The sequence below is a fragment of the Rhodnius prolixus genome, unplaced genomic scaffold (genome assembly GCF_049639745.1).
Source record: "Rhodnius prolixus isolate KJV_2025 unplaced genomic scaffold, Rpr scaffold_4, whole genome shotgun sequence".
Lineage (NCBI taxonomy): Eukaryota > Metazoa > Arthropoda > Insecta > Hemiptera > Reduviidae > Rhodnius > Rhodnius prolixus.
The window spans coordinates 23,462,652-23,486,857 of NW_027411614.1; the positions used below are offsets into that span (position 1 = coordinate 23,462,652).

Sequence of the window (24,206 nt, forward strand, 5' to 3'; positions counted from 1 at the left end):
CAAGCCTACCATTTGATTCATCACTCTGCTAAGAGATGTAGGATGTTTTTTTTTTTTATGACCACATCACAGAAGGCATCTGATGTCTGTCTGCCTTAAGGGGAAAGTACGTACTGAAGATAGGTGGGAGAGTTAAACTTCTTTTGTTAGAGTGGGACGTCCTCTCACTTGGTTAAGAAATCTCATTCTAGTCTTTGGTTGACTTTTGTCTAGTGACTTTGAATTTGTTCTCTTGTGGACCACGGGGAGGTTCTCAGTGTTTGGAGCCGCGGTGCGTGCTGATGTGCGACCATCAACATGATACTATTCGTTTAATTCTTCCAGTTATCAACACCTTAATATACCCGAGAGGCTGCAGACATATAACATAGGTATGTCGTGAATTGAATTTTTATTTTTATTGTATTCATTCATTTTACATCAGTAGTCGAAATTAAAAGTTAACTATTCTTTTTATTTTTTTATTAATTTTGTTTTAGTTATACTTGTATTTTAACTTTACTGAAGTTTTTAACTTCAATTATTAGTTTGCGAAAACTTCAAAAAAATTTGAATTACCTTTTATCTGAAGAACTATATGCATAAAAGTTCATTACAAATGTTTGTTCAAAAATTTATTCATAAAAAGTTTCATGAAAAAGAAAAATTTAGGTATAAGGTAAAAGAACAAGATACTAGATTAAACCTGATACCTCATAACTCTGTATTCAAAAGATAAAAATTGTATTCACATTATAAAGAAAAAAAGGTTTTATAAAACTTATATTAAACTTTTACTGTGAAAAAGCTTAGATTAAAGTTTGTGAAGAACCTAAAGTTTATTATAATAAAAGTATTAGAAGAACTCATATCAAAAAATCGTTTGAATACACCAAAATCTTTTAAAATGAACTTTTTCCAATACTTAAAAGACTTCTTCGTCTTCTAATATATATTTACACCACAATCTAGTAATACTAGGTAAGATTTCGTTTGAAAACTTTACATTCCTTGAATTTTAAACGAACAAGTTTTGATTTCTAATTTCCTATTTTATTTGGAGCAAAGATATACTACGTCCTGTACTAAATGAATGCATATGCATTTCTTAAATTTGATATAACTAAAAGTACGAGTATCTTCATTCCAACAACACAAAATCTACATACAAAAATAACAATAATACGAAAGGGAAATTGCGGTTAGCGAATTGGATTCCCACGCGGAAATCCCGGGTTCGAATCCAGCTGCTAACCCTTAGATTTTCTCTTCCTAGGCGCTTCTTACAGCTCATTGTCCGATGATGGACAGCAAGAGATTAGACTTTTTATTGTTCAAACGAAAATTATTCAACTTTACAAAGAAGTTAGGTATAAAAATAAAGAAACAAAATCTTACCTTTCTATAGTTAATGTTGCCCAATCATCTGTAGATATTACACAGAATAAAGCGACCTGTTTATCTCCCCACTTCCTCGCGTGAGAGAGCTTTTACCGTCATTCAATAAATAAAAATTATTATATTAAATATGTTACATTTAGTCAAAATATCTTTTTTAAGTAAGTTTAAACAAATATTTACCCAACTAAATAACTCTGTTAATACGTTAAAAGTTATTTAAAATACATTTAAAAACTTTTATTCAAATTTGGGTCGAATTCTTGGTGAAATAGAATTATCATTTTGATAAGTGGACTCGATGTTCTCTGGAGCTATTGATTGTTTGCTGATGATAAGTGAAAAAAAGTTACTCGGCATGAAAACAACATGGTTTATAAAAAAAAAAAAGCAGTATAAATTAAAAAATTAGTACTAATACGGCTAAGAAACGGTTACGAACTATAAATGTGGTACGTCATTAACATACATTTCCTGTAACGAAAAGAAAAGGCTGACCTCATTTCTCGTACCAGATGTTGCCGTCCGGAATCTTCTGGTATTTAAACACTTTCAGTTTCACTGCTCGCATCGCTCTTTATTAACAGTGAAATTACTTGTAAGTTGTTGCCCCACTCCAAAAAAGAAGTTTATTTGATCTAATTTATGTTAAAATTCTCATTTTTATGTTAGAGGCAACTTTATAAACTTTTTAAAACCTATAGGTTATCTCCCGAAGTATACGCTATTGGATTCCCCTTATTACCAAAAAATATTTTTTTAAAAAGTTCATATTGTATGCTTTTTATGGAATATGTCTTAAAAACAAAAATTAAGTATGCTTCTTTTAGTTTGTATTAAATATAATACACTCTTTAGAGCAGTGGTTCCCAACCTGTGGTCCGCGGACCACCAGTAGACCGCAAGAACTAAAATATGGTCCGCGAAAGACAACATTTTTAAAGTAATAACATATTTATTTGACATTCGGCCGCGTGTGCGGCGACGGCGCGGTGAGAGGGACGTAGAGCGCCTAAAAACAAATCCAGGAGTCGACTAAAAAGCAAATGATGATGTGCATATCGCTTTGAGTAATCTCATCAATTCCAGGATTATACTCAACATGTTAAGAAAATGCAAGCTCAAAAAGCACATTAATATAGCTGAAAACTTTCGCATTGTTTATTCTTCAAATCTAAAAGTAGTCTATTGTGATATTGAACCTTGTGGTCCTTGCTAACAACAAAAATATTAAAATGGTCCCTGTTCATAAAAAGGTTGGGAACCACAGCTTTAGAGTCCAAAATTCTTCTCGGATAACCGATGCTTTACATTATGATTGAATCATTTAGTACGAGCTAAACGATCAGCAACGATTCAACTAATATCTCATTTCATTTTGTTAACAATAATTTCATTCTTATCTCTTCTCAGGAATTCCTACAGGGCAAAACAATTCCTCTTTCAAATAAACGGCTACATATACTCGCACTCACAAATAATAATAATGTATCAAAAAATGATGTACCTGTGCCAACTGAATATCGGCTATTTTCACGATTACTTTCCAGTAGAGAGAGTAAAAACGAGCCATATTGTTTTTAAACAAAATTTAACCTTATAAACAAAAAATATACTTACAGCAAACGAAATCAGTACTTCATATCCTGGATTTGAATTTTACTTTCAGGGTGTCGACTTTCTTCAAGTTGGTACTGGTCAGGTTGGTTTTTTTTTTAAGAAGGCCCAAGGCCAGCTAACCAGCTGGGCTTTTAAAGAGAACAAGTTAGTTCTCATTTTCAAGTTAGTTTTTTTTTTTAAACCGTGCATTTCACTGAAATGTAGACTTTCAGAGAAGCCTATTCGAACCCATGCGAAGTTAACGGAAAAGGCCAGGAGCTAGTGGACGATCAATTGAATAATGAGGTACTTCCGGCTGATAAATTTCCTCGAAACTCTATTTTGAACCAAACATTTAACTCCTCTTAAGAATGGGATCGAACCTTACAGAAAAATGGCACTTTGAAAGGAATCTAACCGCGTTGTCTTTCAGAAATAAATTGGTTAGAGCAGTTTTTGAGGAAATCTTAAATCTTTTTCCTTTCGTTTCTTTGTGGCGTAATAAGTGACACTGATAACAGTGAACAGTAGAAGTAAACGAATGGACAAGTTATGCAGTGTTAGTCCAAAACATGGAACTATTAGTCACTCACTTCATTAGAGAGAAGATCACGAGGTCACTGTCCTGTAATACGTCTTGTTGGGTTACCAGGAAGGGTTCTAGAAGAAATATTTTGAGCTAAAGGATTTGTGTATGATTGCAGATTGAAGTGGAATTTCCTGTAACGTGTTTTGGCGGCTTGGATGATAAAAGAAATGTTAAGATCTGTATATATAGTCCGGTTTGAAACATAAAATGGAGCTTTTCCGTCTCAAAAAAATAAAAATTCAATTTGACCAAAACTTAATTTTCACGTACTCTGTTAGCAATTGAGCAAATTTGGAATTTCAACTCTACGATTGTTCTTTTTTTACATAATGAATACACATTCAGACACATCATATTCTGGCATCCATTTAATCCAATTGGAAGACTTCAAAGTGTGTATTTCTTTTCAAAATAAATACTTTATTGTAAAAACTGAATTTAAAAAATTTGAGATACTATAGTGCCACAGTTTGGTAAATACAAATCTATTTTTGTTGGGAAAAAAAGAAGCCGATCGTCTTGCTGATATGGTCTGTTTAATGTCCATTTTATTAAATACAGTTGCGCTGTTTGTAAGACACTTTCCCTGAGAAATGTGAACACTAATTATGTGCTCCATTACAGAACCATTGTTATATTCACTTTATATGAGAATCTAGCTGAGCTCTATCCAGTGCCCTCCTTTTATAACTTCAAATGCCGTTTTCTACTTTCCCCGATGAATCTCACAACTTCTAGCCATTATAATCAACTACTATTATCAAAATTCTTCACCGTTTTATTGTTTTCCATTGACTTCAGATGTATTAACCAGTCAATAACTATAATCCACAGGTTAACCATTAGGCTATTCCTAAAAGTTCATTTTGTTTGTATATTTTTTTATTTTCTCTTACATTTAGAAATATTTATTTAACAAGTGCGGAAAGTAGTACTTTTCCTCACACAAGGCAGGGTTTGCACGCACGAGCGAGCGAAGCGATGCGAGTGCAAGTGCAAATTGCCGAGTGTGAGGAAAATACTTTAAACTCGAGATAAATATTATATTTTTTCTGCAACCATTAGGGTTATTAACTATAAAAAAAAAAACTAAACAGGAATCACTAGAATCCATTTTAAATTTCTATAAGGTAACACTGTAACCTTTTTATCTGTTATAATTAAAAATATCTAATTATTTATTAAAATATTATTTTTATTTCTATATTCCTTTCAATTTTTATTTTATTTTTTAATATTCGTTTTTTAATTATTTAAATAAAATAAATTTAAATAAGCTTATTAAAGTTTTATAGAAAATATTTAATAACAAAACCTCTTATATCAAGGAAGCACAATAAAGTTTTTTCACTCACTAGTGAGGAAAGTGACACTAATGGGAATTTTTCCCCACTAGTGAGGTAAAGTTGGGCATTACACAGCTGATTTTAATTGAGTAATGAGAACATTCCTACATGGTTGCAGAAAAAGGTAATTTTTCTGTAAATATTTGTGTTTAGACCAAACCATTAAGAAAGAACATGTTTTAGCTAATGGTCTTTGTGTTTATAGACTTTCTTAGTGTGAACAGAATATCTGGAAAAAACAGGAAATTGCGAAAATTCAAACCCTCTCTCTAAGTGATCCTCTTTATCTGCCCATAATATCGTAAGATATCCATGTGCACTAAATCTTCTAAGCATTCCTCTCTCGAAATACACTAAACCTCGTATAGCTGAAAAATGCACACTGACCTAGGTATTATCTATTTTTGCAGCACCTTCATCACAATTCTTGCTCATCAAATTCTGTATAAATGACAGCCATTCAAAAATACTTGGCCAGCAATCCTACCAAAACATTTAGTTGCATCCTGTTCTAGGAAAGAAGAAAGTTAACGTCCCTCTGCCTGATACTCGCCATGAACTTTTCATCCTGGAAAAGAGCCATCGTACTTAGTAAATGCTGCACCACAACTCCTTCATCGTCTACTTCTTATAGTTGTCACAGATATTTTTTTTTTTGCGACGGAGACTGTTCGTTCAGGAGCACTGAACTTTTTCAATAATCGGGTAAAACCTAGTTGTACTAGTTTCCACAATTCCGCTCTTATAGTAGGCTGTTATTTCCCGCTACCAAAGATCATGGGTCTTGTATATTTTCGTATGAAAAGTCAATTGTGATTTTGCTACTGTTTTTACCTCGTATTTTCCAAGAAAAATAGAATTTCTAAAAAAGAAACGGTGAAAGTAAAATGTTTCGAAGACGGAATTGGAAATTGTGGTTATGAAAACCTCATCCTTCTTTTCAAGTTTGCATAGGATTTTGGTGCTAATCAAATCAAAAAGTGGCACTTTAAATTTCATTTTTCATACTTAACATTGCATTCACCTCTGTGAAGTCTGCGAAGTGAATGGCCTTACCAAACTGTGCTGTGCGGTGTCATCCTGCCGTATTCAAACAGCCATTACTTTTTTTCTAACCACTTACTGGAGAATCACCATTTATTTTGGGATAATTTTCCATTTTCCATGGTTTTCTTTAGGTTTTTAATCTTTATTTCTAAACTAAAATTACTCTGAAATCCACGACAAAATTCTCTCTTTCCTATCGCTTTTGTTAGAATCAGTTCAACGTTAACATCTAAATTTACGAAAATATTAAGGATTTTCAAAAAGTTCTGATCGCCATTATCTTAAAAGTAACTGTGAAGCAACAATGAATATAAATAGAAACACAATGCTATCATCACTTTTATTTGAAACTGTTTCACAGAAAAGTACATCTATTGCACTGCTACGATCTGAAAGAAGACGCTTAACCCAAATTTACAAATCCTCTAATAAACTATTACGGAACAAAAAAATTTTTGCTAGGATTTCTCGCAGAAAGCCTAAATATAAAAACGGAAATTTGTGAAAAAAATGTTCGATAATAGCTGCGTTTCTTATTAATCTTCTCCTCATTTTTATTGAACATTTAACTGCACCAGAACCACCAGAGCGTAAGCACATATAGAATGCTAATTGCTTATTACAATATATTATAAGAATCACTTTAAACATTCACGAAAAACTGGTACTGGGGAATACAATTATAAATTATATATCAGTAATTTATATTATATCAGAGCTAAAAATTGATTGGCAGGTAATTTTAAAGAAACTGCACCAACAATGGAAGTTTGAAATGTCGTAATCTATCGATGTGTAACGTATATATATCAGTGCAGAAGAAATAAAACTGGGCGTGTTATTGGGCTAGCCAGATCTTGTTTTGACTCGTGTAGGAGGAAGTAATATCTACAGAAGGTCTTACCAAAATAATTTAGGTTGTTGAATGTAATTTTAGACATTCACTACAGTTTGCATATCGATTTCACTGTATTACGATTACATATCGACCAAAATATTCAATCCTTTCAGAAGCTTTAAATGTAATTAAAATAAATAGTACTTAAAATGTAAATAAACTTCTCTCCAATGCAAATCAGTCGTTCAAATGAAGAACTATCTTAAAAATAATTCTTAAAAAAGACAACCTCAATTACAAATATAGCTAACTGTTTTAGGAATTCATGATTTTACTTGAAGTTAAGTTAAATGTGACTCCTACAGTCAACGCTACCATCAAATTCGTAGCTCTGTAATATCTGAATTCTACCAACGCATCCTGCAGAACTCTGTTGTTTCTTCTCAGAAATGATTCAAGTATTTATTAAAGTAGCTGTTATTTGAATAAAAGATGTTTATTGAACATTAATGGAGACTTCATGAGAAAATTCAGAAACTAATCTAGAAATACTCTCGACTTTTTATCCATATTTGCAGAAGGAGAACTTTAAACTGCAGGAATATAATTCTCAATACCTTCTAAACAGCACAAATTCAAAATTGAAAAGTAGATACATACATATAGCAAATTTTTATAATCAAAGTTCGACGCTACAACTTGGACTAGTGAAGTTTTAGAAAAAAAAGAACATGATTAAATTTGAGCAAAGAATTTATAACTTCGAAACTAGGAAAAGGCTATCTGGAGTATGGAACGAGAGCGAGTAACCGGCTCCCTTACAAGGACCATACCAGCCTAATCTATCCTAATAGACTCCTTAGTTTATTTAGTTATTGTAATGTTCTATCGTTTAAAAACTAGTGATTAATTCAAGTTATTTCATCCTAATGTTATTTCTACTAGCTCGATTTCTTATCCATCGATTAAATGTGAAGAATAATTTGAGAATCGTTTGGTTACAATAACACATCAAGCCAACAAATCATTAAATCGCCATGGATATTAGATGTTACATTTGTCCACTGTATGGAGGAAACGATTAAATTTTAGTCCCCAGATCGAGGGTTTAACAGAGTAGTTACTGAGTTCAGTTGTGTTGCAATCACTGTACTCGGAAACTTTAGCTGCTGTTGGATGTAAAGATGGGATTTCCCAGTTTTTCCGCGTAGAAAGTGGCGTCCGGCAGGGTTGCCTGCTAAGCCCACTGAATTTCTCGATTTTCTTGGATGAGTTGCCCATTTGTCTTGAAAGTGGTGTTCGTTTTTCAAATACTGTAATAAAGGTATTAATGTACGCAGACGATATCGTTTTGATCAGTGACAACCCGATTAAACTCCAAAGAAATATAAACATTCTAGATGCCTATTGTATGCAGTGGGGTTTAACAGTTAATTTAGAGAAATCCAAGATATTGGTATTCAGAAAAGGAGGGAGACTATCTTCTCGTGAGAAATGGTTTTACAGAGGGCAGAGGATAGATACTGTCAACAGATATAAGTATTTAGGTGTAGTTCTCACTCCTCGCCTCTGTTTTAATACTCATATCAGGGAAAAAGTGTCTTCTGCTAAAATGGCTCTTAACTCTGTTTGGTCGGGATTGCTCTCCCAAAACTTAGTTCCTGTTTCGCAAAAGTTCCAGCTTTTTAACTCTGTTTCTAGGTCAATTGCTTGCTATGCTGTACAGGTCTGGGGTTTCCTACGCTACGATGAATTAGAAAAATTATTACGTTTTTTTATAAAAAAAACTTTTTTGCTTACCGTCAATAACCCCAAATTTTATATTGTATTTAGAGACTGGTGTGGACTTGTTGGAGGTGTTTACCCTGAGACTGCATTTCAAATATTGTCTAAAAGTTTTGAATCTACCTGAGTACCGTCTTCCTAGAATACTTGCATTGGAAGTAATTAAACGTAAAGTATTCTGGTTTGAACACTGGATTAATCTTTTTGACAAATATACTGGTTTCTTCCCCTCAGTTGAGAATATGCATCTATGGAGTGGTCAGTTGCCTGTTCTGTTGGATACTGTTAGGCTGGCGCATCGGGAAGAGTGTGTAGAAAAAGCCAGATCGTCGTCAAAGTTTTTGTTCTATAAAAAACTAAACTTCTCGTTAAATCTTTTTTCTTTTGAGCGGGATTCCCAAGCCAACTCTTACCCATTAAAAGATCTTTGCTGGTTTTTTAAATTGAGAGGAGAGTTGTTGTTTTTAAACTGTACTCCTTGGGTCGAAAGGCAAATTGAACTCTGCTCTTTATGTAATTTGAAAGTCAGGGAGGATATTATGCATTTTTTGGCAGTGTGTCCCATACTGTCAGAATTTCGTACAAGGTATCTGGGTGCGTCTACCTTTTCTGAGGCTGAGATGGTCACTTTACTAAACTCTTTTAATAAAAATTTAATTATATTTGCTAGTGGTGCATGGCAGTACCGATATTTCCTTGTCCAAGAATTTAATTATTGAATTGCTGGAATATTGCATATTTCTGTTTTTTCTTGTTTTATTTTATATCACTTCATTGTAGTTAAATTATTTTGTTTTATTTTTTTGGCACTTTTTGATTTTAAGTATTCTTATCTTGTTTTATTTGTTAATAAGTATATATATACTGTGGCTACAAAAAGTATTTGCACACCTACGATTTTTGTTATTTCCAAAAGGCAAATGAAATAAATTATATCGTACTGTCTTATATCTTTTTATTAATCATTTTTGATACATATTTTATAGAAAAAATTATTTAATTATATTTATGTTTGCCAAAAAAAATTAAAAACTACATTTTAAAACACAAAAAGTATTTGCACACATCTTGATTCTATATAAAATTTAATAAAAAAATTAATTTTAATATTTAGTATTTAATCCCTGGGCTTCTATTATAGCCTTGAGTCTGTTAGGCATCGAACAAATTAATGGTTTAATATCATCAAGGCTTATTTTATCCCATTCCTCTAGTAAAGCCTTTTTCAGTGAATCTTTATTAGAAATTGTATGTTTTCGTATTCTAACGTGTAGCATTTGCCAAATATGTTCAATGATGTTCACATCTGGAGATTGAGGAGGTGTGTGAAGTCTCCTTGGCACATTATAGAGCATCCACTCCTCTGTAACTCTCGCTGTGTGTTTCGGATCATTGTCGTGTTGGAATAAAAATGAATTTTCCATACCCAACTTACGAACACTTTGGCCCAAATTTTGGCGCAGAATATCTACATACATTCGAGCATTCATATTTTTTTCAATAAACACAAGTTTACCCACACCTTTTGCAGAAACACAGCCCCAAACCATCACGTTGCCTCCCCCATGTTTCACTGTCGGAATTATATTTTGATTTTTAAATTCCTCATTTACCTTTCGCCAAACATATTGCCGGCCATCACTTCCAAAAATGTTATATTTACTTTCGTCAGTGAAGAGCACATTCTCCCAAAATTCTATTGACTTGCCTGAATATTTCTTTGCGAACTCTAGTCTTTTTTTTCTATTCTTCTCACTAATGAATGGCTTTTTCCTAGCAGTTCTACCGTAATAATTTGTCAAGTGCAAAACATTCCTTATAGTGCTTTCACTCACTCGCTGAGATGTTGTCGCGACCATATTCGCCAACTCGCCCGCACTTGTGAATGGATTGGCCCTTACCTGACGAACAATGCCTCTTCTTTGTCTTTCATTTAACACTTTAGGTCTACCGGTTCTTCGTTTATTTTCAATAGTTCCCCTATCTTCGTACCTTTTAATGATGTATCGCACCGTGGACATGTTCATATTTAAGATACTAGCGATTTGCCGATAACTTTTTTTGTTATTCCGCAATTTAATTACCTTAAAGCGAATTGTGTTTGAAATTTCTGCTGTTTTTGCCATGTTAATCTTGCTAACAACTGAATTGGAACCAAAACATAATTATTTCTAATTTAAAATTTTAAATCAACCTTTGAACGGATTTATTAATTAAACAAACAAGAATATTGTTTGGTGTGCAAATACTTTTTGTGTTTTAAAATGTAGTTTTTAATTTTTTTTGGCAAACATAAATATAATTAAATAATTTTTTCTATAAAATATGTATCTAAAATGACTAACAAAAAAATATAAGACAGTACGATATAATTTATTTCATTTGCCTTTTGGAAATAACAAAAATCGTAGGTGTGCAAATACTTTTTGTAGCCACTGTATTTGATATTTTGTGTAACCCCAACCTCCGGCTGACGGAATTTATTCCAAGCCGTACTTTGTATTCAAGAATTTTTGTTCATTTTCTTTTCTATCTCAATAAAAGTATATTATTATTATTATTATTATTATTATTATTACTGAGTTCAGTTTGGAAGGGAAATCGTCCGCTTTATTTTTACAAATAGCGAGCGTTAGCTAGACATCAGTGGCAACATGTTTGCAATAATTAGTTACAAAAAGAAATACTTTATTTATAAAAAACATGTGATAAATCTAGGGTATCCGGATATTATAACAATAAAATAAAAAAATAGTAAAATATAATAGAGATAAGATCGTAAAAAGGTAAAGTTGGTAGAACTTGTACAATCCAAATCCTTGTTCCTGTGTTAACTTAGCCGTATAATTGGACCTCACTTCTTGTTTTATCCCTTAAACATATCTTCACAATTCTTCAAAAATAATAAATAAAGTAATATACTTTATAATGTACTTATAAAGTATTTTACTTTATTAATTTAAAAAAAATAAGTTTATTTACTTATAATATAATATACTTCTACTGGACTTGATTGTTTGATTGTATTTTTGAAATGTTTTGTTTGTTCTCATTCATAATTATCTTCATCATTTCCGTTTTATTCACTAAAACTAAATTTTGGATTTTAAGGAAATAAACATCTTTTCTATCCATTCCATTTTGTATTCCATACGTACCAGTTTGGTTTTTAATTTTTTCTATTTAACCAAAAATTAAATAAATTTTTAAAAGTATAGCAACATTTGGATTAAAGTAATGCGAAATTAATTCTTTCCTTACAATTTTTAAGAAATTTTTATGAAAAATAGTTTTTTCAATTTTAGTTGCATCAGAACTTCCTTTTTGCACTTTCATATAATTTTACAGATTTTAAACGAATTCCCATCAGAAAAATATGTAGAATCAAAACTGCATTAATTTTAATACCATGATTAAATTTCATACTCATTGAATTTTCAGTATTGATTTCCGTAGTTATGCCCACACTTTAGAAATATAATAGCATTGAGAAGGAAGTTTATCCCACCTCACCCTAGTTGCTCAACCACAGGAATGGTTACAAAAATTATTAATTTAACAATATATAAAACAGTTATTTTGTTACAAATGTATAAATCAGAAATGAGTATATTATTGGTACAACATTCCCACTTCCTGGTGAATGGGTCCTTGAACTATCAGCTGGTAAAAGTGCTAGAAAACGGGTAATAAGTAAGCGCTGATATTTCACAATGTCTACTCCAAACTGTTCTGTGTACATTTCGTTTTTAATTCAGATGTTAAATGGTGTCTCAGAATTAAATTGAAAATAGCAAAGAAATATTTTTTGACTTGCGAATTATTGAAAAAAAGTAACATTGAAACAATAGAAAATAGATTAATTATTGCATTAAAATGAAGAAAAATCGTTTGAACCGTGTATTCGAAAAATTGCGGTAAAATGAAGAGAACATTTATACGTTCAATATCATTGAACTGTTCCCAAAATGAGTACCCTTGAGGTGATTTTTCAACTTCGGGAAGAGAAAAAAGTCATAAGGACTCAAGTCAGGCGAATAAGGAGGCTGAGGAGCCACAGGAATGTTTTTACTGGCCAAAAACTCGTTTATTGAAATTGCTGTGTGACAAGGTCCAAAAAAGCAAGGACGGCGAAGTCGAAGATCAAATTCATGCTGATTTGTTTCTTTGATATCAACGGAATCGTCCACAAAGAGTTTCTACTTCAAGGTCAAACGGTCAATCAACACTTTTACCGAGAGGTTCTTGAAAAACTTTGAAAAAGGATCATTCGTGTGAGACCAAACATGAAGAACAAGTGGGTGTAGCATCACGATAATGCTCCTTGTCACACAGCAATTTCAATAAACGAGTTTTTGGCCAGTGAAAACATTCCTGTGGCTCCTCAGCCTCCTTATTCGCCTGACTTGAGTCCTTGTGACTTTTTTCTCTTCCTGAAGTTGAAAAATCACCTCAAGGGAACTCATTCTGGAACAGTCGAAAACATTCAAACGGCTGTAACCAACCAGCTGAAGGCTATTCCAGTATCGGAGTTCGAGCACTGCTATGAGGAGTGGAAGAAACGTCTCCAGCGCTGTGTGGCTTCAGAAGGAAGTTATTTTGAAGGTGACAATATAGAATTGTAATTCTTCTTGAACAAAAAAATTTTTAAAAATCACTCATTACTTAATTTACAGACCTCGTATTGTCTCTAAATCCCACTGCTAAGAGCTGGAGAAGGATTTTCAATGTTGATGATGTCTTCTGTCAGGTTTTACACTAATTCAGTGAATTTATTATCTTCAGCTCCAGAGTTGGGCTGACAAGGATTCGTACATAACTGTATCCTTTCGATATCTGTGTGTGTATATGTAAAAGAAAGAGAGGCGTTTTTTTTAAAGATAGGCAACGTGGGCGTTTTACATTCCGTACATGGACAGCCTGTAGTTCACTAACCTCTGCATACGAATCACTTCTCAAGCAATGTAATGCGAGACATACCCCAGGCGATGTCTCTCTTAGCAATGCACAGAACGTACAATTCTTCATATTATAAGACACAAAGCATTTATTCAAGTCGATCGAATCTAAAAGAAAATTCTATTAATTTAAACAAAGTGTTTATTATTGATCTTCTTTGTTCTTTCAATTCGAACTATTGTGAACTTTATTTTAAATTAATTTAAATGGTTATTCAAATTAATGTTTAAACTTTGTCTATTGAAAGTTAAAACATTAATTGATTACTAGAGACGAGCAATGCATACCCAATGAGCATTCATTGATCCACTTTTAAAGATGGATGAAGTATACATCCGGTTCAGTTAGCATACTGTAAAGTTTTTCCCAAAAAAACTTTACTTACACAACTAATGCCTGCCACTAGTTATTAAATATGTGGGTTTGATTAAATAATAAAACTCGCTAAAGTTGTAAGTAATTACCTGATTTATTAACACGTTAACATTACTCACATTAACATTTACAAGCAACTAACGCTATTCATTACAGTCAGCATTTACAACAGTCACAACAGTTTACTGTTACTCACTTCGTAACGCCACAAAACTGTTCCACGACTGACCCCTGGTCCGCACTGCACCGAATTGCACTAGTCTCAGCTGCACTAACACAGCTCTACTCATCAACTGACTAATTGCCCAACTAGCTACCACTGAAGCACTCCGCAACACTGACTCTCTCAAAGACTTCACTAACAACTGATTAAAACTGCTTAAAAACTCTAAAAACTCCCTTCTCCAGCTGTGTCGGCCTCCTTTTAACTGCGTGCCTCCCTCCAACTGGGACTGCCCTCCTCCAACTCTCTGAGCATAAGTTTCCACGCCCTCCTGACGTTCATTGGCTGGAGAAAACATACTGCCACCACCCCAGCTGTGAGCCGCCTCCTCCCATTCTCTGTCTCTCTCCAACTCCGGCTGTCTCACTCTCACCTGTCAATCACTGGCTGGGAAACACATATGCCACCACCCCAACTGAGGCCTTTCTCTTAGCTGGCTTTTACACAGGTCACTAACTCCTTGAACAATCTAGCCCTTTCCTTTCTAGTTCAGGTATAGACCGGCCCTTTTGTCTACACAGTGGTGGCCTGTTACCGGCTTTAGTCACTTAACCCCTAGAACAATCTAGGCCTTTCTTTTCTGCCACAAGTAGATACCGCCCCTTTTGTTTATGCAGTGGCGGCCTGTCACTGACTTTGGTCGTTCAACCTCTAGAATAATCTAGGCCTTTCTTCTCCGCCCAGGTCAACTTCGTTACAATACTTTGAGAATTTGACACAGAATATACCTGTAGATTGATTTCTGAAAATAAAAATTTGAATTAAGATTTTTTTTAAAGATGTAATTTAAAATTTTTGAGATCTCTAACGTGAGAACTCACGCAAAAATTAACATAACGATAGGTTCTGTCAATAGAATAATCCAGCTTTCCCAAACTTAGGAGCAGGTTTAACCGTACTCTCTGCAGACAAGCTATGCAGGAGATAGCTAACAAGAAGGCTAGAGATGGAGGATTTTGGGAGGAAAAAGGATATTTTCTCTAATCTGTAGCTCTAAACTACAATCTTAGCTCTGTTTGCTATCATTTATTTGGGTTCGTCATCTTTCACCTAGTTCAGTATTGTTATTTAATTAAACTTATGTCCAGTTTAGTATATTTGTGTTTTCTTTAATTTATCTTAATATACAATAGTTTTAACTCCTGATTACCCAAATCATATCTTTATTTGTTCTTCTCTTTAACATTGGTTTTAGGCGGTAGTCCTGCTGGAATGGTTTTTTCACCTGGTGAAATCTCGTCTGAGCGCGCTTATAATACGTTTGAACACGGACCTAAGACTTGGATAGCGGTAAAACTGTAAGGTTAGAACCTTTTCACTCCCTAGAAAGTTCTACATCGGTTCTGCCGTTTCAGCTGAATCCAGAAACTTTGTCCTTGGATTAATGATATTCTTTGTAAACATTCCAGGTTTCTTTTTTGGCAATAGAGGCTGCTGCTTCTTCCCAAGTAAGTCTTCTGTTTTCTTTCCTCTTCATAATCTCAATGGAGCCTCTTGATCGTGCGCTCTAAAGAACTAAAACTTCAGTAACAGGTCACAGTTCAATTCCAGACAGATTCTTTCCCTCTTGGACTTGTTGAAAATATTCCTCCAGAGAAAACACTAATCTTCCAAAGTATTTAATTCTTGAGCCTTAATTAAATTCAAAATCCTACAGAAAATGTAAGTTGGAGGTAATTTTTTGTTTTCATTCTAATTTTTACAGACTTCTTTTTATCCTTCCTTTTGTTTGGAGGAATCCCGTCTTGAGACTTTTAGACATTCTTCTGGTTCTGAAAGCCTCTCCATTTAATTTTGAATTTATGCCACCATGTTCTAAAAGAACTTAAAAGCATTAATCTTGTCCAACCTTTCGCCGGCGACACTGTCTCTACTCTTCTATTCCTCTCCTACCATTCCTAAAGTTGTTAGTTGATTAAAGTCTTATTCTCTTGAATCTTTCAAAGATTTTCTCACATTTTAAAACATGAAATGACGTAGCTAATAGATTTAGCAGGATTATCTCAGCGAGGAAAAGTGTTTTTTCGTCCAGGAACATAAAACTTGTGGGAAAGAGGAGTAGAGGAAATAAAACTACTTAAATTTAACGAGTTATTAAATTCGAATTTCCTTAGCTATTTTTTTTATCAAGATTTTATTTGACTGCAATCATTTTGTACCGCTACAATTGTCAATTAGGTGTATTAAGTTTAACTATATTTTTATTACAAATTGTCCTTAAGCAGTTTGTCGAATAGAAACATGTAATTATCTTTAGCAAGACATTTATGATTAAGGCCTTGCAAAGGTCACATTTATAGTAGAATTTGTACATTTACTTCCGCCGTGTTGAAAGCTTAATTCAACTTAATTTTTGTCTCATTTCCTCTAATAATAACCAATAGCCCACCTGAATAGAAATGACTTTAGTATAACTTATCTGCAAATACAAGATCGCAACCCCATCACCTTCATAATTAATGAGATTTATGGTATATTTTAGAATGTATTGACTACTACAGAATCTAAAGCTGTTTGATAAACGTTTCAATGAATCTCGCACGCACCGCCGATTCGTCACTATAATTCATAGTTTTTAATCAAAACTTTTTCCAAATTTAAAATGAAAGCAAACCATTTAACAAGTCAATAAACTTCAAATTAAAATATTCAACCAGCCGCAACATTTTTCAAACCTTGTAAAGAAAAGTTAGCTCTATAAATAATGTAAATTACAATGTTCCAATTATAATAGGTAGCTAAATATAGAAAGTAAAGTAAAGCCGGTTTTCGAATTCCTTCTAATTTCAAACCTCTATATCACTCTTCGTATTGTTCAGAATTCAATTGTAGAGAAATGTCTGCTCTATAACTGGTATGAATAGCAATGTTTTAGTCATAATAGTTACTGAGATATAGAATGTTAAATTTTGGTAGTTTTTCAAGTCGATCAAATTTCAAACCTCTACATCTCTCTTTGTTTTACTCCGATCTTAATGAACTCTTTACCGAATTGAAGAGAGAAGTCTGCTGTATAACTGGTATGAATAGCAATGTTTTAGTCATAATAGTTACTGAGATATAGAATGTTAAATTTTGGTAGTTTTTCAAGTCGATCAAATTTCAAACCTCTACATCTCTCTTTGTTTTACTCCGATCTTAATGAACTCTTTACCGAATTGAAGAGAGAAGTCTGCTGTACAACTGGTATGAATAGCAATGTTTTAGTCATAATAGTTACTGAGATATAGAATGTTAAATTTTGGTAGTTTTTCAAGTCGATCAAATTTCAAACCTCTACATCTTTCTTCGTATTGTTCAGAATTCAATTGTAGAGAAATGTCTGCTCTATAACTGGTATGAATAGCAATGTTTTAGTCATAATAGTTACTGAGATATAGAATGTTAAATTTTGGTAGTTTTTCAAGTCGATCAAATTTCAAACCTCTACATCTCTCTTTGTTTTACTCCGATCTTAATGAACTCTTTACCGAATTGAAGAGAGAAGTCTGCTGTATAACTGGTATGAATAGCAATGTTTTAGTCATAATAGTTACTGAGATATAGAATGTTAAATTTTGGTAGTTTTTCAAGTCGATCAAATTTCAAACCTCTACATCTCTCTTTGTTTTACTCCGATCTTAATGAACTCTTTACCGAATTGAAGAGAGAAGTCTGCTGTACAACTGGTATGAATAGCAATGTTTTAGTCATAATAGTTACTGAGATATAGAATGTTAAATTTTGGTAGTTTTTCAAGTCGATCAAATTTCAAACCTCTACATCTCTCTTCGTATTGTTCAGAATTCAATTGTAGAGAAATGTCTGCTCTATAACTGGTATGAATAGCAATGTTTTAGTCATAATAGTTCCTGAGATATAGAATGTTAAATTTTGGTAGTTTTTCAAGTCGATCAAATTTCAAACCTCTACATCTCTCTTTGTTTTACTCCGATCTTAATGAACTCTTTACCGAATTGAAGAGAGAAGTCTGCTGTATAACTGGTATGAATAGCAATGTTTTAGTCATAATAGTTACTGAGATATAGAATGTTAAATTTTGGTAGTTTTTCAAGTCGATCAAATTTCAAACCTCTACATCTCTCTTTGTTTTACTCCGATCTTAATGAACTCTTTACCGAATTGAAGAGAGAAGTCTGCTGTATAACTGGTATGAATAGCAATGTTTTAGTCATAATAGTTACTGAGATATAGAATGTTAAATTTTGGTAGTTTTTCAAGTCGATCAAATTTCAAACCTCTACATCTCTCTTTGTTTTACTCCGATCTTAATGAACTCTTTACCGAATTGAAGAGAGAAGTCTGCTGTATAACTGGTATGAATAGCAATGTTTTAGTCATAATAGTTACTGAGATATAGAATGTTAAATTTTGGTAGTTTTTCAAGTCGATCAAATTTCAAACCTCTACATCTCTCTTTGTTTTACTCCGATCTTAATGAACTCTTTACCGAATTGAAGAGAGAAGTCTGCTGTATAACTGGTATGAATAGCAATGTTTTAGTCATAATAGTTACTGAGATATAGAATGTTAAATTTTGGTAGTTTTTCAAGTCGATCAAATTTCAAACCTCTACATCTCTCTTTGTTTTACTCCGATCTTAATGAACTCTTTACCGAATTGAAGAGAGAAGTCTGCTGTATAACTGGTATAAATAGCAATGTTTTGGCGATAACAGGTATTGAGATATTGAAAATTAAATTTTAGAGGTTTTGTAAATCGGTCAAATTTCAAACTTCTATATCTCTCTTTGTATTGTTCCGATTTTAATGAATTCTTCATCAAACTGGAGAGAAAAGTCTGCTATATAACTGGTATAAATAGCAATGTTTTATTGTTAATAGTTATTGAGATATAGAAGGTTTAATTTTAGAGGTTTTATAAGTCGTCAAATTTCAGTTCCAGTTCAATGCAAAACATAAAAACTGAAGTAGGTAAATTCAATATATTTTTAAATAATTATCTCTGGTACAATAAGAATGATGTATTTCTGAATTGTAGGCTTACATCATGTTGTGGATGTTGTGCAACTTAGTTTATCACTTAGAAAATATAAATGGCAACCATGACTTTACCAGTTGAAATGTTAAATGTTCAAACTATATGTAAATAATATTCTTGGTAATTAAAAAGCTATTTGCGCTTTAAAAAAAAAACTAAATTTGTCTAAATTAAGCTAATTAAGATCTAATAATTGCAGAAAGTGAAAGTGACGCAGTTTTATAACAATTTTGTTTACTACTGAATAGCATTGGAAGAACTTGAAAATGAACAGTGAACAGTAACTGTTTAACAGTCTTAACTCTAACTAAATTACAGTAATATTATATTGCGGCGAAAGAGGTGTAAAAAAAATGAAGCTTTTTAAGCCGAACGCTTTTGTTTATAAAACTTATTTTGTTTTGACATTTTTTAAGAAACTAGGTAGAATACGGTAATTTGTTTTATTTGAGGTCGGCAATCTTCTAAGTATATAATTAAGAATAAAATATAAACAATGTCCTTTCATTAAGGTGTTTCTGGGTAAGGTAGTGTATTGTTTACATAGGTGATCAGGTCGAACCGAGAGAGATGTAGGAAGGTCGTTCTTCCATTGTGTCAACCAAGAAAGGACAAGATACTGCTTCTGACACAAACAAACTTTCTCCAATTCATCGTCTTGCTCTAGACTTTCCCAACGGTCTACTACTTTCGTACAGGTATAAAAGGAAAAAAAGAGAGATAAAATTATTGGAATCTAGCTGAGATTGTTAGCTCATAATATTCACTTCCTTTTAACACGTTGACTACCAACTATGAGATATTTCGTAGGTTGTTTACTTGCCTACAACGCCAATTTAAGTTTTTGGTAATATAATATGATTAAATTAAATTGGCTTCTTAGACCGGAATCCTGAAAAGTTCCGTGGCAGTCTACGTGTTAAAAATATTTTTTGTTCCTCAATCTGATTGTAATGGAAGAAGTGAGTAGTTCAGTGCTTAGAGATGGCGACTCCAAACCAGAGATCCTGGGTTTAATTCAGCTGCCTGTCTGCAAAGTTTCTTTGTCTAGGAGCCTGCTACAGCTAGCTCACTGTCCGAGAAACGAGAGAACATTTTACGGAGTCAATGGTACTCTCAAATGTCGGCGCCGCGCTAATAACATTAGATGGCGCGCCTTAAATTTAAAGAAGACAAAACAACAACGCAAATACCTTTTTCCGGCCTCAAGATCTCATACATAATTGTTTTTTTTAAAACTCTATTCAATTTACAACTGACTATTGGCAACAAGTAAATATGGTAGCGTATAATATATAAACAAAATTAATTGAAGGAATTGAATGAGGGCCATCCAACGATCATGAATCGGCTAACATAGTATACCGGTTGAAGTGAATTCGAAGAAAAAAAGGTATTTTTAGGTCAGTGTGGATAGTTTGATTGCTAACTTAGAAAGGAGCGTTGACGATGGTGCGTAGTGTTCTCGATTGAAGGGATAGGGTACGGTTGTGATTGGAGCGTTTTGCAGTACTGTCCAGTTTTCCGCGATATATATAAATGAAAAAATAATAACTAGGGTGCAGTTTAATATTAATTACGACCAAAAAATTGAAATAAAAATTAAAAATGTCAGCACTTCCTGTTGAAGAAATGTTGCAGGAAGCGACCTAAGTTTATGAATAATTAAATCATTAACAGCAACAAAAGCGGTTTGCCTTTTGTACAGGGATTTACTCCACCAATCTGTAATTATAAATTTGATTAACTCATTCAAATATTTTTTTGTTTAATAAAAAGTTATCACTTAGCTATAAAACAGATCAATTCTTACAGGAATAACCCAATAGTTAATGTTATGAGATCATTGCTATTTAGTTAGTACATGACTACGAAAAATGGGTCTCAAGCAGACGGTTTTTATTGTCATAATTTAATTTATTGTTGTATTTGTCTTGCTTAATAAATCTAAAGTATAACACTATATTAAGTAATCTATATTATTACAGGTCTGAAATGTTAGTATTTATGTTGATATTATTGGACGAAAATCCATAACTAGAAGTAAGATTTTGCAGTTTGGATTTCTCATATTTTCACGAATTCCTCAAAAGAACTCTTGGACCGATTTTATTTTAAATTCATTTACTATTTACTCTCTCAAATTCATTTATTAATTTTATAAAAACATTTTTTTCAGAAATGAGTTCAATTACATTATTTATTCTAAAGTATCTAAAAAAAAACTTGCCAGTTTCCTCATAACTTACAAAAAAGTAAAAACTGTCTTATTTTATTTAAATTAATCTAAATATTTCATAATGTTACCAATAAAAGATTCTTCTATGTTTAATTTATAAGCGGAATCAGTTAACTTAAAATTGTTATTGATTCTCTTCCGCTTTAAATGAAAAGGAAGTACTACGAGGTGTGTTCAAAAAGTAACGGGAATTTTCGTTTTTTGAAAAAAATATTTATTTATTCATCTACATTAATATTGTCGCCTTCAAAGTAGTCCCCTTCGCATACAATACACTTGTGCCAGCGCTTTTTCCAATCCTCGAAACACTTCTGAAACTCGATCTTTGTGATAGCTTTCAGCTCTTTCAGCGATTCGCTTTTAATGTCATCTATGCTTGTAAAACGACGGCCTTTTAATGTTCTCTTTATGTTTGGAAATAGAAAAAAGTCACATGAAGCCATGTCTGGCGAATATGGAGGCTGGGGCATCGTTAAAGTTTACGAATTCACGAACAAGCAATGAAGTGTGAGCAGGTGCATTATCGTGGTGCAAAATCCATGAATTGTTTTGCCACAAATCCGGGCGTTTTTTTCGGATTGCTTCACGCAAACGGCGTTGAACTTGTAGGTAGTACTCCTTATTGATTGTTTGACCTTGTGGCAAGAATTCATGATGCACTATGCCATTAAAATTGAAGAACACAGTGAGCATAACCTTCACATTCGACCGCACTTGTCGAGCCTTTTTCGGTCTTGGCGATCCAGAATGCCTCCACTGGGACGATTGAGCCTTAGTTTCGACATCATATCCGTAAACCCATGTTTCGTCACCTGTTATAACACGTTTCAGTAGATCCGCATCGTTGTCGACTTCATTGAGTGACTCTTGAGCAACTTCCATTCTCCGCTGTTTTTGTTCGAAATTCAACAATTTTGGAACAAATTTTGCTGCCACACGTTTCATACCCAAAACATCCGAAAAAATTTCATGGCATGAGCCAATTGATATGGCAACATCATCAGCGACTTCTCTGATTGTGATTCGGCGATCGTTCATAACCATTTCTTTCACTTTTTTCACGTTTTCATCGGTTGTTGATGTGCTTGGACGTCCAGGTCGTTCGTCATCTTCAACGTTTTCGCGGCCATCTTGGAAACGCTTATACCACTCGTAAATCCTTGTTTTACTCATAGCAGACTCACCATATGCCTTTATTAACATTTCACACACTTTATTTCATTTTTTACGCAAAATTTAATACAAATTCTTTGATCCATTTTTTTTAACAAACAAAAATCGCCAAGCTCGAAAAACACGTCTAACCTTAACGGCTGCCACTTAAGAAGTAAACAATGAATATTACTGAAAATTTTATCGTACTTCAGGGGCATGTGTACCAACATAATAAAAAAAAAAATTTACAATCAGACTCTCCAAACCCGCGAAATTTAAAAATTCCCGTTACTTTTTGAACACACCTCGTATTTACACTCAAGTAAGAAACGCTACAAATCACTCAAACCTAATTACTGTTTAGATCTTTTTATCAAAGTCTGTTGAATTTTAAGAATATTTACAATTAAAAGAAAGGAAATCTAACAAATCTGATTTTAAAACACATACATGCACACGTGCATAAAAATATAAGAAAAGATTAGAATATTTATCATAAAAATTTGATCATATCTTTATCTTTTGTAACAATCTCCTGAATGTTTCTGAGAAAACTTAAAAAGTAATAAAACTTTGACTTTGGACATTTCTTAAAATCAATAAATACAATCTGAAATCTTGTTTATCTTTTCTAATTAGGTATTATCTAACTTTTAAATATTTACATCTAAACAGGTTTTTCTTTAATGTTAGATAAGGAGATGTACTTTTGTTTTTTTCCTAGGTCAAGTGTGAACTATTAGGCAACTCTATTGTCTAGAACAATTGCATACCTTTGTGTTGTCTGTAAATTCGGCAATAAGATACCATAAGATATGTAACTGTACCTAATTTGAAGTGATGGTGAAGTGAGATTATATTTCAAGATATTTCCGAAATGTTTAAACATAATCTAGAAGCCAAGAGAAATATGGACACCTGGAGCGAACAGTTATATGACTTTTTCGTTTTGCAAATTAAATAAGAATATCTTTCTAACTTTGAATTTGTGACGAGGAAAAAAAAAACCATAAAAAACCTTGCATTACCGCTATTATAACTTCTGGTAATATTAAATTGCTTTTAGGAACAATTCACAAGTAATGTGACCGTGTATTACACTTGAAAAACTCGAAAAGGAAGGTTATTCTACCTCTCATGAAAGACTGCCGTAAGGAGTGCTATAAGCATTCTAAGATTCGAGAACATTTTGAGTCATTTTCCAAAAAGTCCAAAAAGAAAAAAGAAAACCATTTCAGTGAAGTAACACTACCGGTTACTAATTTTTTTCCTTACGACCATTACTGGCTTCCATGTTGACCTCAATATGAAATAATAAATTTGAACTTTGTTTACATGTTAAACATAGAAAAATTTTCCTCGCTACACAAAAACCATTCCAGGTAACCACAAAACTAATATTTCTGTTTAAAAGTTGAAAAATCCCTACTAACTTCTTTTTATTTTCTACAAAAATTCCTTGTGGATACAATGGTTCCCTTATTGGATGGTAAATGTTTACACTATAATAACAACCGTTCCATTAGAGAAACACAATCACACCAACAATTACTCTACTCCTATTATGTAGATCCACTCAATCTAAGAATTAAATATTAAAAATAAAACCTTCAAATATGATCATGGCCTCCTAATTTTAAATTTAACCACTTACAGAGTGAAAGAAAGTAACA

The 24,206-nt window shown here is 32.8% G+C and overlaps 1 protein-coding gene across 1 annotated transcript in view; it reads left to right on the forward strand.

Annotated features, from left to right (window-relative positions):
- Nucleotides 1-214: 214 nt before the first annotated feature.
- Nucleotides 215-24,206, forward strand: part of kkv (hyaluronan synthase-like protein kkv) — a 78,051-nt gene continuing 54,059 nt past the window's right edge. The window contains exon 1 of the mRNA XM_074132681.1: nucleotides 215-371. The gene's annotated coding sequence lies outside the window, so the exon portion shown is untranslated. The remainder of the gene's footprint in view (nucleotides 372-24,206) is intronic.